Consider the following 13,851-nt stretch of genomic DNA (forward strand, 5'->3'; position numbering starts at 1 on the left):
TTATCTTCCTATCTTTAAAACTGTATCGTTGTGTTCTCTTTACGTTGCAAATTAAAATCGAAAGACTTCGAATGTGCTTTTTAAATTGTTATTGCTATGCTAATAATGTATGTGCATTTTTTTTAATGCTAAAATCATATGAACAATTTTTATTGTGTTATATTTAACAAAAAAAAGAAGCTATGTTTAATATAATATATTTGCTCACAGTAAGTGCTCATTTATGTATCAACTTGCCAAATTTTCATCTAAATCTAAAACAAAATTAAGTCTAGAATTTGTTTACTATCGAATTTCTATGTAATATATTACATACACAGATGGAGCTATATGAAACGATTGCGAACCCACACTTGAAAGTGCGATATGCGAATCTTAAAATTTTTGAATATTGTAATGAAATAAATATTTTCGTAAATCATTTTTATTTGGAAGAATTGAAAAAGTATGTTACGATGTTTTTTGTGAATGACTTTTCAAATGATAGTTACAAACAAAATTAATCTGTAAAATTAAAATAAATCTTTAGCAATCATTCTGCAATTACATCCCGACAAACAGCGCTGTGACTATCATTTTCCTTTCAACAATTACGTAATTCGACCTATTGAAAATCTATTATTTGTCTCAGTGCCTCTCAGTCTATTACAATGTCAGTATATCTGAATTCAGATAATTAGCGATCTGGATAGTTGGTGTTGGGATAATTGAAGTTCTACAGTAAATTTAAATTCAAATTTCAAATATGATGGTTGATTAGATTATTTTTTACAACAATAAAAAACTTACGGGCAGGATTAATTCACAAAATATTTTTTAAATAATAAGTTGTCAAATAAATTAAGTCAATGTGCTGTAGCAGAATTAAGTTTTAAGATTCGCATAAAATCAAATCATAAATAATTGATTTTAAAAACTAATAAGCAACACACATTTAGCAAGCAAAAGTCAATATTTTTTATGAAATCCCAGTTGATTTCAACGTCTTGTTCATTTCTGAAATTTAGAATTGAATATTATTTCGATATATTCGGAATAATTATATTTCCAATCAGTATTTTGTGATAAATCAAATTGCATTATATTTAATACAACATAATACAAGTGTTTCAGTTAATAATTAAAAAAAAATCGGGTTTATCATTTTTCGTGACCATTATGTCTCTAGATAGCTTGGCAACCAGTTACAGATTAATGTAACCAAACGATATACGAATAAATCAATTTTCAGCTGGGTTTTTTCCATCTAGTTTCAGTGTACAAGAATTATGTTGCCCAACCCTCTGGAAACTAATGGAAATTTCCAATCGAAATCTGTTGCTATCTTCTGTATATGATTTAATTTTAGCAACAACAAAAATTACTCTACGATTTACTGAGCCCTAAATACTTAAGTTCTATAAATTGTATAGTATTTTCTTTCAAAAACTTATTTTGAAAATTTATAATTTATTATTGTTAAAATGTCAAACATTTTGTATTCTTAGAAGAAAACACATTTTTTATTTCTAAAAAATGTTTTTAGTCATGTAACACTTCAAAAAATTTGGCAATTCAACAAAAAAATATAAATTTCCAAAATAAAGTTTAAGCTAAAGTTGTTTAATTTCAACCATTGCTAAATCATTATGAAACTCCAAAACAGTTTTGCTCAGTATGAATAGAGGAAAATATCTTTTTCGTGTATTTCAATACGCGAACACAGTATTTAAATGTAACATACTTATCCGGTCACATAAGCGTCAAAACACACCCACATTTTCAACGTTCGCTTGAAGCAATGTAATTATGTTAACGGACGTTACAGCTCTGATTAACTCTATGGTTTTAGACCATAGCTGACCACGACGCTGTGTTTTAGCAGCCGAAATTTTCTCTGGACAATTAGCACCTAATATTTAGATAATTTATTCTTAAATAAAAAAGTATATGGACTGTTAAGTGTAAGTTACAGAAAAATCTTCAATCGTTAAAAAAACGCGTCATATTAGGTACTTTTTCCTAAGAGAAGTACGGCCAATTAAAATCCATAAAACGGTAGTTGCTTGCACTCCCTGCATTAATTCATAAATCAAACTTGAAATCTCAAGTAATTACTGAACGGTGACTTGACTAAATGTCTATAATAAAGGCCATTATTTGATGAAATAACGTACAATAAAATACTAAAAATTTTTCATTTGAAGCAAACCTTCCATAGATATATAATAGAGATCTACTCCAGTTAATTACTTGAGATATTAATTTTTATGAATAATTTCCAGCCTAAATACTAGTAAATCACAAGCCCACGCTGAAATTTTTCGGGTGAAATGACCCACCAGGAAACATTTTGAAAAAGATGCTCCTATATGTAAAAGTAAATTTAAGCACCATGATGTCAGTTTTTATTTCTGTACGATATTTATGTTATTCGCTTCGAATACTTATGCAGAGTTAGTATCCAGCAACGTCGTTCATATTTGCTGATGTAGGGGTGAGATACCAAGGGGTGTGACATCCATATTTTCACCTGTACCGCGCAAAACTGTTGCCATGGTGCTTAAACTTATTTTTACATATAGGAGCATCTTTTTGATCATAATTCCTGGTGGGTCATTTCAACATGGGCTTTGTTGGGCCCACGTTGTAAAATTTCAACATGGGCTTGTTTAGGGCTTGTGGTCTGAAGGTTGTCATGGTTGTCAATTACTTAGGTATTTGAAAATTTCAGGCAAATAGTTCCGTAAAACGTGCATTTAAATCGAAGCTAGTATAACCGTGTACTCGAAAATAAAATATTAAACTGAAACAACATTGTATTTTGAAAATATTTACATTTCAAATTAATATATTCTATTCTAATATTGTTTTAATATGTAGTAATAATTAATGATAATAATATGAATTGATTTTATTTTTTCTAAATTCGTAATGTTATATATTATCATATCAAGGTACTATACACTTTTTTAAATAAAGCTCTATACATGTAAATATATATTTTATTGTATTATTTTAACATTTAAACATACTCTTATATTCTTTATTTTTTATTCATCTGAAATCGTACGAATTTTTGTAAACACACGAACACCGGATAGTGAAGAAATGTACAATACATTGCCATAAGTCATATCGTGGCTTAGACAAAGACCAATGTCCTAGAATATATTGGTATATCATCAGATTATGGTGTATAAATAGATCAGGTATTGATCTGATGAATGTGAAATTAAATATATAGGGAGCACAAAAAACCGTAACTATTTAAAATTTTTAAAAGCCGCCATTTTATGAAGTTGCAAGAGATTTCCTGAGTTCCATACGAATACCCTGAAGTGGTTATGTAAAATATTACTTTTTTTTCTAAAAAACCTAATGACATAATGGTGTGTCACGGTTAAACAGAAAGGAAATCGAAAAATGCTACTAAACATTTTTTACTTATATGTATAAAAACTGATACTGCATAGTTCGTTACGGTTTTTGTGACACCTTGTATTTTGAATCATGTGTTTATGAACTGTTAAAAATTAGTTTTAATTTGTTGGATTAACTGAATAAATTACCATCATGTGAAGCAAAATATAGTTTTTCGTCCATGTGTTAAAGGTATTTCGTTCTTGTGTTAAAGTGTAAACATACGAGTGCTAAGTAAGAAAACTTAGGGTCCAAAATAATTTTCTCCACATATTTTGCTAGTCTTCAATAAAATTTGGGTGAAATAGAAGTCATTTTCAATTGCAAAAGGTTAAGAAGATAGCCGTAAGAATTATAAGAAGTCAGTATCTGGTATTTTAGCAGATATTGGTGATTCGTACGCAGTTTAACCAGCTAAATATCTGCTAAACAAGCCCTTTAAAGAAAATGGTGAACCACGAGCAATACAAGGTCATATAACCGATTTTAAGATTATGCAACCAAGAACACTTAAAAGAAAATTAAAAACTCAGTACTTTTGTCATTCAACAGATTTTTGAACTGCGAATCCAAGAATACATGAGAGAAGACAGGTAACTCAATATTTTTGTCTATCTACCCTCGTAAGATGTAAGACGGCTCTGCGTAAAAGAAATCACTAGCATATACTTACAAAAAATTTCAATTTCTGATTATAATTTCAGAGTAAGATTGATGATTATATCATTAAAAATTGTAAAAAGTTTCATTATAAGTTTAAAATTTAAATGATTTTATCAACACGTTCAGAAAGTCTTTTGAATTTAATAATATTATAAAGTATATTTAAAGTTTAAACTGAAATGAGACCGATCTACATTTACCCGCTCTCATTTCAAACTCATCTCCACAAATGATACGGTATAAACTTATTTTTAAAATCAATAGTCACTAAAATATAGTCTTCCAATTCCGTCCTTAATTTTCTAACACATTATTTATTTTATGTTTTACCTTCTTTTTGTTGCAATGAATATTTTCTAAACGATTGTCTCAATATTATGTTCAAAAGAAAAATTTTGCCAATATTTTTATTTATTTATTTAAAAATGATTTAATATTTTTAATTTTATGTTATAAAGGTAAGGCCGAGGACGCACGAGCGTTCATGAAAACGTACGTTTTAACAATATATTATGTTAAATAAATCCATTACGAACTACAGTAAATGCATTTCAACGTCCGCCATTTTTAACGTTTATGCGTCCTCGAGCTAGGGATATTCGAGCAGTAAGTTAAAAAGATAAGACTATAATAGATTGATGTAAACAGAAGAAATATTTTTGAGCACAAGCTTATTAACTTGTGGGTATATTTTTAATGAATTTACGAAAATGCTCAATTTCAATTAGAAATGTAGCCTAACTTGTCAGTCATAGATGAAATATTAGTTACATTCATCTATGTCACAGTTCATAAATAAATAGAAAATTGTTTGAAAATGTTTAAAATATATGTATTTTATAAATGCATAGAAAAAACCCCATTTTAAATAAAAAAAATTAAATAAGACCTAAGAAATATTTGAAAATACATTCAATATGTATTCTTGGAGGTGGTTAGAATTTTTGTATAAAAAATAATTGGATACTTAAAGGTTCCTAAAAATTTGTCAATTTCGAAACAAATATTTAACTTTGATAGAACAATAATTTGCTTTTGTAACGATGTATACAGCAGAGCGTGATTTCAAGGATACTGAAAAAAAATCACAGATCAAGACCTATGCATCACCGCCGTTGATCCATAGGTCTTGAATGTGAGAAATTATTCGTGGTCAGGATAGGATTAGAGTTTTTTTAAGACATAAATTATTTATTTCACTATTTGGCTAGGTCAATTTTTTTTCAAATGTAAAATATCGGTATGCATTCAGCGGCCACTTTTGCTGACAAGCAGTTTTATTGTTCTAATCTCAATTAATATGTAATTTGACGGAGTTATGCTTAGATCAATAATGCGCAATTCCATGGTTCCGCTCCTTTTTTTATTTTAGAAGAGCATAGAATAAAAATATCTCTATAAATATATATAATAAACGGCGTTTTCGAAATGTTGGGGCTGGGCCTACTGGTAGGGATTGGATTAAAAATTTTTGTCTGACCTTCTAATTGAGTGTTATTGAGAAACAAATGAACTTATATTCACATGGTCATCTTTTATCACGTGGCTGCTTGAATCCCTTCCAGTACCCTTTCTTTCAATAATGATTTTTAACCCCAAAATATGAGTTAAAATCAAAATTTTTGTCTGAATACGTGGTCTAGGTTCATATGGAATTATTAATTGTATCCTTTCCAGCAGCCCAACGCCCGTTATTTCTAAAACGTCGGGTTGCCCAGCCAAGTTTGGAGAATGAATTAAATTTCTGATCTCTTGTGTTAGCACCAACTATTAACCTGCCAACCATCAGACAGTTAAAATTTTTACATAAAAATGAACGTCAGTTCCTTAACTTATAGAACTTATAAATGTAATAAAAGGTAATTCTCGAAGTCCGATCTTCTCGTTAATAGTACGCCAAATCATAAAAGAGGAAAGGAACTTTCTCTTTAGAACTTTATACTATATATCACTATACTCCGAATACCGTGCTCTCCGAATGCGATAATTACGGAACATCCTACATCCTAAATTGAAAAAATATGTTTATTAAGTTATCAATTTTAATTTATTAAATTTTGAAATACTTCCAAGAATCAAATATACAATTATTTGACGTTGAGAGCTCCACAGATGATATTTAATGGACTTAAATATTTTTAAAATATTGTAAATTAGAGAACAATGGACATGACACGTTTTTCACTTACATGTGATAATAATAAATATTTTGTTACACATATACATACATATAAATATTAGTTTGAAGCATATAGTCCAAAAAATAAATGCATTTAAAATATTGCCAATAGTAAGATTAATTAATATAAATACAAATTATAAATATTTGGTAAGCTCACGGATATTTAGAATTAGTTTTCTGAATACTGTTTTTTTATTCATTATACATATCTGTTGAATTCTTTTCAATTTTAAAATATATTAATTAATTCAATAATTACTACTGTAAATATTATTATATTAAATATTCAGTTGAAAAATATAATTATGGGCGCTCCATTTATTTTTTATGTGAAATATGTATTATAATTTACATACAAATATTATGTAATATGTAATAATCTTGAATCGGCTTTGAGTTGAAATTTTTGCGAATCAATAAAGTTTATGAACAAATATTCCAAACAAAATTTTTTTTTGTTATTTGCAAACTTTTCATCTATCTCTTAAAATCTGTGCAACAATTTCCGGATTTATTTATTTTCGATTTCAACTCACTAATAGCAAATTTTTGTTTCTATCATCAATATTTCTAAGCTTTATTAATGTTAGACTAATTTAATATACTCCTGATTTATTTATTATGAAATTACAGGGTATACAAATTTGCTTACTTTTTTTATTCATTGTATTGGAATATTTCTGATTAATTTTTATATGAACTCAATGGCAAAAAGCTGACTTCGTCTAAAAATTAAATCAATCTAATTGCTAAATTAATTTTAAATAAGGTCTAGTTATTTAAATTACAACTTTAGGGGTGGAGGATGAAAGTAAGACAAAATTGGTATATTTATTCATTTACAAAATTATTGTATGAGGCTTTAAATAATAGATTTTCAATCAAATGTATATGTATTTACTAATTTTCAAGAATATTAATGAACCCTCATATTTTCCACAAAATTATTTATTGGAAAGCGTCCATTAGTTTATTTGTAAATTAATATATTTTTAACATTTCTTAAACTTATGTACTAGTTTATTTTAATAGGAATCATTATTAATTAAATATACATTCTTTTGTCTGGTCTGTTAATGATAAAAACAAGTCTAAATATGGGAAAATAAAAGATAACTAAAGTGGGTATTATAATTCGTAGACAATTGTGTATGCTAATATTCAATTTTTTGTAAACTTTACCTTTGTAGATCTTACAAAAAATTGCCACGGACGGACCGCGAATTTTGACAGATTTGTCCAAAGAGTTTTTTAATCGTGAATCATAGATTTTCAATCATTGGCCTTATTCAGCATAACGCACTGTATAACAGAGAAGATACTGTGTTTACAACAGCAGTCGCTCTTTCTGTAAATTTGCCCCCCCCCCCCATATATGATCTATCACTACTTCTTGTCAAAGGAAAAATCAACTGATCATAATTGAATAGAGTTCATTGGACGGATGTTTGTCGCTCTGGTGATAATTCAACATTGTCTAAAATTTTTTTATACAAATGTTGTAGCACCTGCTACTATTTTTTTGTTTGATTTATATATCATATAGAAATTGCCATGTCAAATGATTTTATTTACAAGGTACAAGATGCGGTATCATTCTACTGAGCCTCGCTTTTCATTTACTTTTACGTAGTGTTAAAAATAACATTGCGTAAATCCGTGCCGCACTTGTACATAATTATTTAAATTACTAAACCAGTTTTTCAGAAAAATAGCATGTGTATTTAGTAGGAAATGCACATTCTCGGACACATATGGTTGCTAAATTCCATGGTCGCTTGGGAATGTATTGCTTTTCCTACTAAACTGTTTGCAAATTCGTTAGTGTTACTGTTTTGCAGACACTAACTGTCTGCAAAAGAAAATAACCGAATTTCTATTTTATTGATTTATTACCCATAGTTAATTTTTTTTCAAAGCATTTTAGTTCATAATTGTCTACGCTAAGTTTTCATTTATATGTAATTCGAATAACTCTTTTACTAACTCTTTCAATACATCGAACAACAAACAAGCTAATACAACAATGACCATTAATGACTGAATGTATGCCACTTGTAAATTAAATTTTTATATTATAAATATTTGTTTTGTACCAGTTGATTTAGTATGGTTAACAAACAATTAATTAAATGAACTAACAAAAATGTAATTAATTCTGCAAGTTTAAATGTTTGTAAATGTATCTGAGAGCAAAAATAATAGTTCAATTAAAAATTATAATAAGGAACTATAAAATTTGAAACATATAAGTCTGTTAAAGAAACGTGACGTTATTATATTAATCGTTTGGGAAGACGACGCACTCTTTTATGTTTGTGTAGTGATGAATTAAAATCGAACTGATTAACGTCAAATCGTCTCCAGAGATACCTCTTTATTTCTTTTATCATTTCCGAATTTCTATTATCAAAGCCGAGAACTGTATTTGAAACTCCTAAAAAAATTTCTCTGGGAGTCTAACCAAACTTATATAACAAAGTCACAACAAATATTAGATTAAAAAATTTAGTCAATCTATCTTATCTTATATTTTATTATTTATAAATCAAAACCGTTTTTACTATTTAAAAGTAACAATTTCTAACGTGTATAAACAAAAATCATTTTTATTTGCTTGCCAATAATTGTTTTAAAAAATGCAAATCATTCCATTTTTACTTATTTTATATAAATTAATATATACAAATTATTTCTTATTATTAATATTTTAAGCGTTTAGTTTTCAAAATCTATTTATCTTTTGTTTTTATTAAGTTTTTGTAGATGCTTCTTTCTAAAAGTTATTGTTAGGTAATTTCATTTAGAATTCCATAACTTTATCTCCACATTATCCAATGAAATGAAATAGAAGCTTAGTATAACAATAAATTTTTATTTTCTCTCTACTGCTTCTAAAAGTAGCTTTACTTTCGAAAAAAAATCAGCGTATTCAGAATAACAAAGTGTCTGTTACAGTAAGTTAGATACATTAGTCAAATTAAAATATTTTCTCAGTTGAGGAAATATGAAATAATGAATAAATCTTAATATTATTTTTTTAGCCTGTTATTTCCTAAGCAAGACATTTCTAGATCGCGATTTTTCGTCATTAGCCAGCACGATAAGCTTTAAAACAAGGGGTAAAGCATGGAATTTGATAAAGGAATAAGGAAGATCTCGAGTGGACAGGAAAAACAGGCTAGAGAAATAATATATAAGATAATAAAGGCTATGATGAATGTAATATATTTCGATTTTAATTCATATTAAATTTGATTAAATTTCGCCCATTTTTTAAACACCTTAATATGTAAATTTAATTAATACCCAAAGTACTAAATCATTAATATTCTCGTATAACGCCCCTTTATTGAATATTAAAATTTTAAATATATGGATACAATACTTAAGAATTTAGTAGACAGTTTTGGCACTTAAATAAAACTAACTTGTAAATTTATTAAAAAATAATAATGTAATCGTTAATTTCTCAATTTAAACTGTGCCAACTATTCTATTGTACCATGGTTTATCGAAGCTGTCATTTAAAAATGCCTTGATTGTTATCAAATGATCCATATGTTACCACACGGTGCTAAAATTTAGATAGATTTGAAATTTAAAAACTAAATTCATTTTCTATAAAATTTATTGAAAGAGTATTTCAAACAAAAGTTGTTAATTTTTTTTAGCAGACCATGCAACTTTTGAAGATAGCTGTTATTAATGATTTCCTTAAGAATAATTATCGTCGTGTGATTAAAATAGCCCTACCCTGCATGGCTATATACTCGCGTTTTACCTAATATTAAAATGTAGAAACCATCAGATTAAATTTGCGCATCTTTACAAGAAATTAGTTTTAGATTTTTACTTAAAAAGATAAGATATTTATATTCACAGATAAAATATAACTGAACATTAATAATTCAAGAATTTGTCTTAATGAGGATGTGTATAATTAAAATAATAATAATAGGCTGTGATTATTAAAAAACAAATAATTTTTAATTACATGTATTGTAAAATAACAGCCAATTGAAAGAAAGAATTTTTTCATGCTTAGTTTTGATTATTATTACGAATAGACAAAAGAAAGAACTAGGATACATTTACAAACAATTATCTACCCCTAATTGTAGCTTTCGTTATTCTTAAAATTGTATTTAAAATTTGTATTTGATGTGTTTCATGACTGAATGTATTATGTTATAATATAAATAAATTATATTGCATTTTTTTAATTAATTGACAAAATATATCAATATTCTTTACCAAACTTTTTTATTATATTAAACTCAAAAAGTATCACAACCAAACTAATTTCGTAATTCCGAGATTTGTGGTCCATTTTATTGATCATCCTTTTTCCTTAAGACCCTCTAACTATTGTACCCTTGTTTATTATTTTCCCCGTTGTTGTTAAATGAAGACTTTCGCTGCAACATTTCTTTAGTAAATAAGGGGCTTAGGCACGAGAAAATACAGATTTGGCGCAACCAGAAACGGAGATTTGGGACAATTGCCCCCTCCAAAAAGAATGGAAGTCTACTATATTAATTAAATAATTAACAATTATTGTAGCTCTAAGCCATAATGCATAACACAATTGGATAGCCTATAGAATGAATATCAAAAAATTTTAGGTTTTCTTTATTTTTTCTCCTTGAAGAGGGTTCCCTTAAAAATATCGAAAATTGAGGAAATATTTTCTCCGATTTGAATTAAAATTATTAACTCTCGTATCAAAAAAAGGAGCGATATAAGTTTGATCCCTATGTGTGTGTGTCTGTCTGTCGCATCGTAGCATCTAAACGGGTGAACCGATTTTTATTTTTTTTGTTTTGTTTGAAAAGTAATTTAATGAGGAGTGTTCTTAGCTATGTTTCAAGTACGAGCTTAGGGTTCCGTACCCGGAAGAATTAAAAAATAGTCGATGATCTCCAAAATCCGTTCAGTTTGGAGAAGGCTCTAAGGAAAAAAGTAATTTAATGAAAAGCGTTCTCAGATATGTTTCAAGTGCGAGATTAGAGTTCCGTACCAGAAAAAACTGTCGGGGGTTTTTAAAATTTTTAAAAAGTTATAAAAATTGAGTCCTTCTGACGATTGGTTAAGTAGTTTATGTTATGTAGATTAAAATCATCAACAAGGGGTGATATCCCAGAGAAATTTCTTGTGCTGTTTCAGAAACTTGTCGTACTATCCCCATAACATAAAAATTAACATATTTTGTTGCCAATTCGTATAAAACTACACGTAAAAAAAATATTTTAGTTGAATGATGTCGAATGCGATATTTTACCTAAAAAGTATCAGATGGATATTTAATTGAGGTAACTTTTGTTATATGCTGACTAAATAGATTTTCATGATGCATAAAATTTTTTTCGAAAAACTGCTTCTCTGGATAGTTCCGTACTTTTATTATGGCCGATATAAGGAATCCTTAAAGAATTGACAAAATAAATCAATTTTTTGTAAAATTTATTAAATAAAGCATAATATGTTCATTTATTACAAGACATTTTGATGAATATGCTATAAAATATTGATGTTTGTTTATATTTTATACACAAATTTGACTAATATTTTTGAAATATACTTTAAAAATTATAATTACATTGACAATTATTATAAAAATATTATCAAATAATACCGCAGTATGATAAGGTGTTCCAGCAGTATTGAATTTTAATTAAATGCATAATAAAAAAAGTTTTTTTAATCAGTAATTTCGTAAAAATCAAAAACTTTTTATATAACAGTAAAAAATTCGAGCGTGAGCAAAAAGTGAATTATTATAGAATAGTAATTAAGTAATGTTTTTATTATATGTTAACTGGCTTTGTGATATTTATCTCTTAAGTGAAGGCTTAAAAATAGAAAACTAAAAGATTGTTTAGGTCCCGTCATTCTTAATGTATTCCATGGTATGATAATGATAGAGCAGAAAAACAAACTATTTTTTGAGAAAATAAATCATTTTTCTATATATTTTCAATTTTTTATCATAATTTTAAACTATTATCAAGTATGAATATAAAAATAATTTATTATTAAGTAACTGCATTAAAATTCCTTCACACACTATCGAAATCTCTTGTTTGAAAATGAGTTTTTTCCATATCTGTTTTTTAGCTCGCAGAAATTTTGATAAAACAATCATTTAACTTAGAGGCTAAGGGGAATAATTTTTAGCTACATATTTTTTTAATAAAATCGATCATTTTTAAAGTATTTCCCATTTTTGATAATCAACAATTTGTGTAATCTATGGAATGCGCTTGCTCACAAGCAATTTATAACACAATTTTAATAATTATACAAGGAAATGAGCAACTGAATACAACTACCAATAAATTTTAAAATATTTATGGGATTTTTTACCCTGCCCTTTTTATAATAATTGAATGTATCTTTTCTGAAAATATATAATTAAATTGGAAAAATACAGGGTGTTTAATTAATTAGTTGATACCTGCATTAGTTTAAATTTTTTTCAACTGAACACTAACACAGAGTTTTGTATTTCTTATATTTATGTACCTATGTGGTATTCTTTAAAATATTTTATTCTGGAAAGTTTTTCTGGTTTAAAATAGCTTCCTGACTTTTGGGACACCTTGTATAAAACATTTAATTAAAATTCAATATTTAACTATAAAAAACCACCTCCTGTATTGACTTGTAAAATTAATTTGACTTTTATAATGAATAAATTTATTAATTATTTATATTTAATGATAATCACAAGCATTTAATTAAATATTGGTATAAAAACAATGGCTTTCAAACATTTTCTTTGGTATTTTATATTCGAGACTTTATGTGTTAGTAATTTTAAATATTTATATAATAAGACTTCAAAAGAGGATCATATTGCTTTATAATTAAAATTATAATAAATAATGTAAACAGTCATTTGAAACAAACAAAATGTAATCCTTTTTCGTATTCAAAATGACACGATTAGGGCTCAATTCAATTCACGCTGTAGTAACGATATCGATTTGATTTCGATTCATTTAAATATTTTTACAAATGAAAAATTTATACTATTACTTCCATTTACATTTCGATTCAATGGTTCTGAATATAATACTGAATAATGTTTGTTTTTTTTTTTTTAATCAATCGACGCGGATAAAATAATAATGTTTCGAAAACGACACTAAAGTGTGAATTGTTTATAATAATACCTGTGTCCAAAATACGAAATTTCGAATGCAACATATTTATTTTGCCAAATTAATTAAACGGCAGGTAAATGGCAGTGTAATTGAGAAATAAGCTTTATCATTTAAATTAACAGGAGGTAAATTATTATTCATGGGCTATACAGGGCATTTTTTACCTAAAAAATGCAAATTATTCGAAAAATAAGCTTTATTGACAAAAATGTTTCAAACAATAATTGTTTGTTAAGTTTAAAGAAAAGGATTGCTATTAATGGTGATACTTAAATTTGACGTTGAAACTCTCAGGGTTATTTATAAATAAGCTTCAATTTAACTGAAAAGAAACATCAAAACGTTTTAAGATAGAAAGTTATTCCTTATAAAATAACGGAAAACTTCGGTTGAAAATATTTTTTTTAAACATTGAATCTAATTAGAACCTGA

This window comes from Chrysoperla carnea, chromosome 2, assembly GCF_905475395.1.
Source record: "Chrysoperla carnea chromosome 2, inChrCarn1.1, whole genome shotgun sequence".
Classification (NCBI taxonomy): domain Eukaryota; kingdom Metazoa; phylum Arthropoda; class Insecta; order Neuroptera; family Chrysopidae; genus Chrysoperla; species Chrysoperla carnea.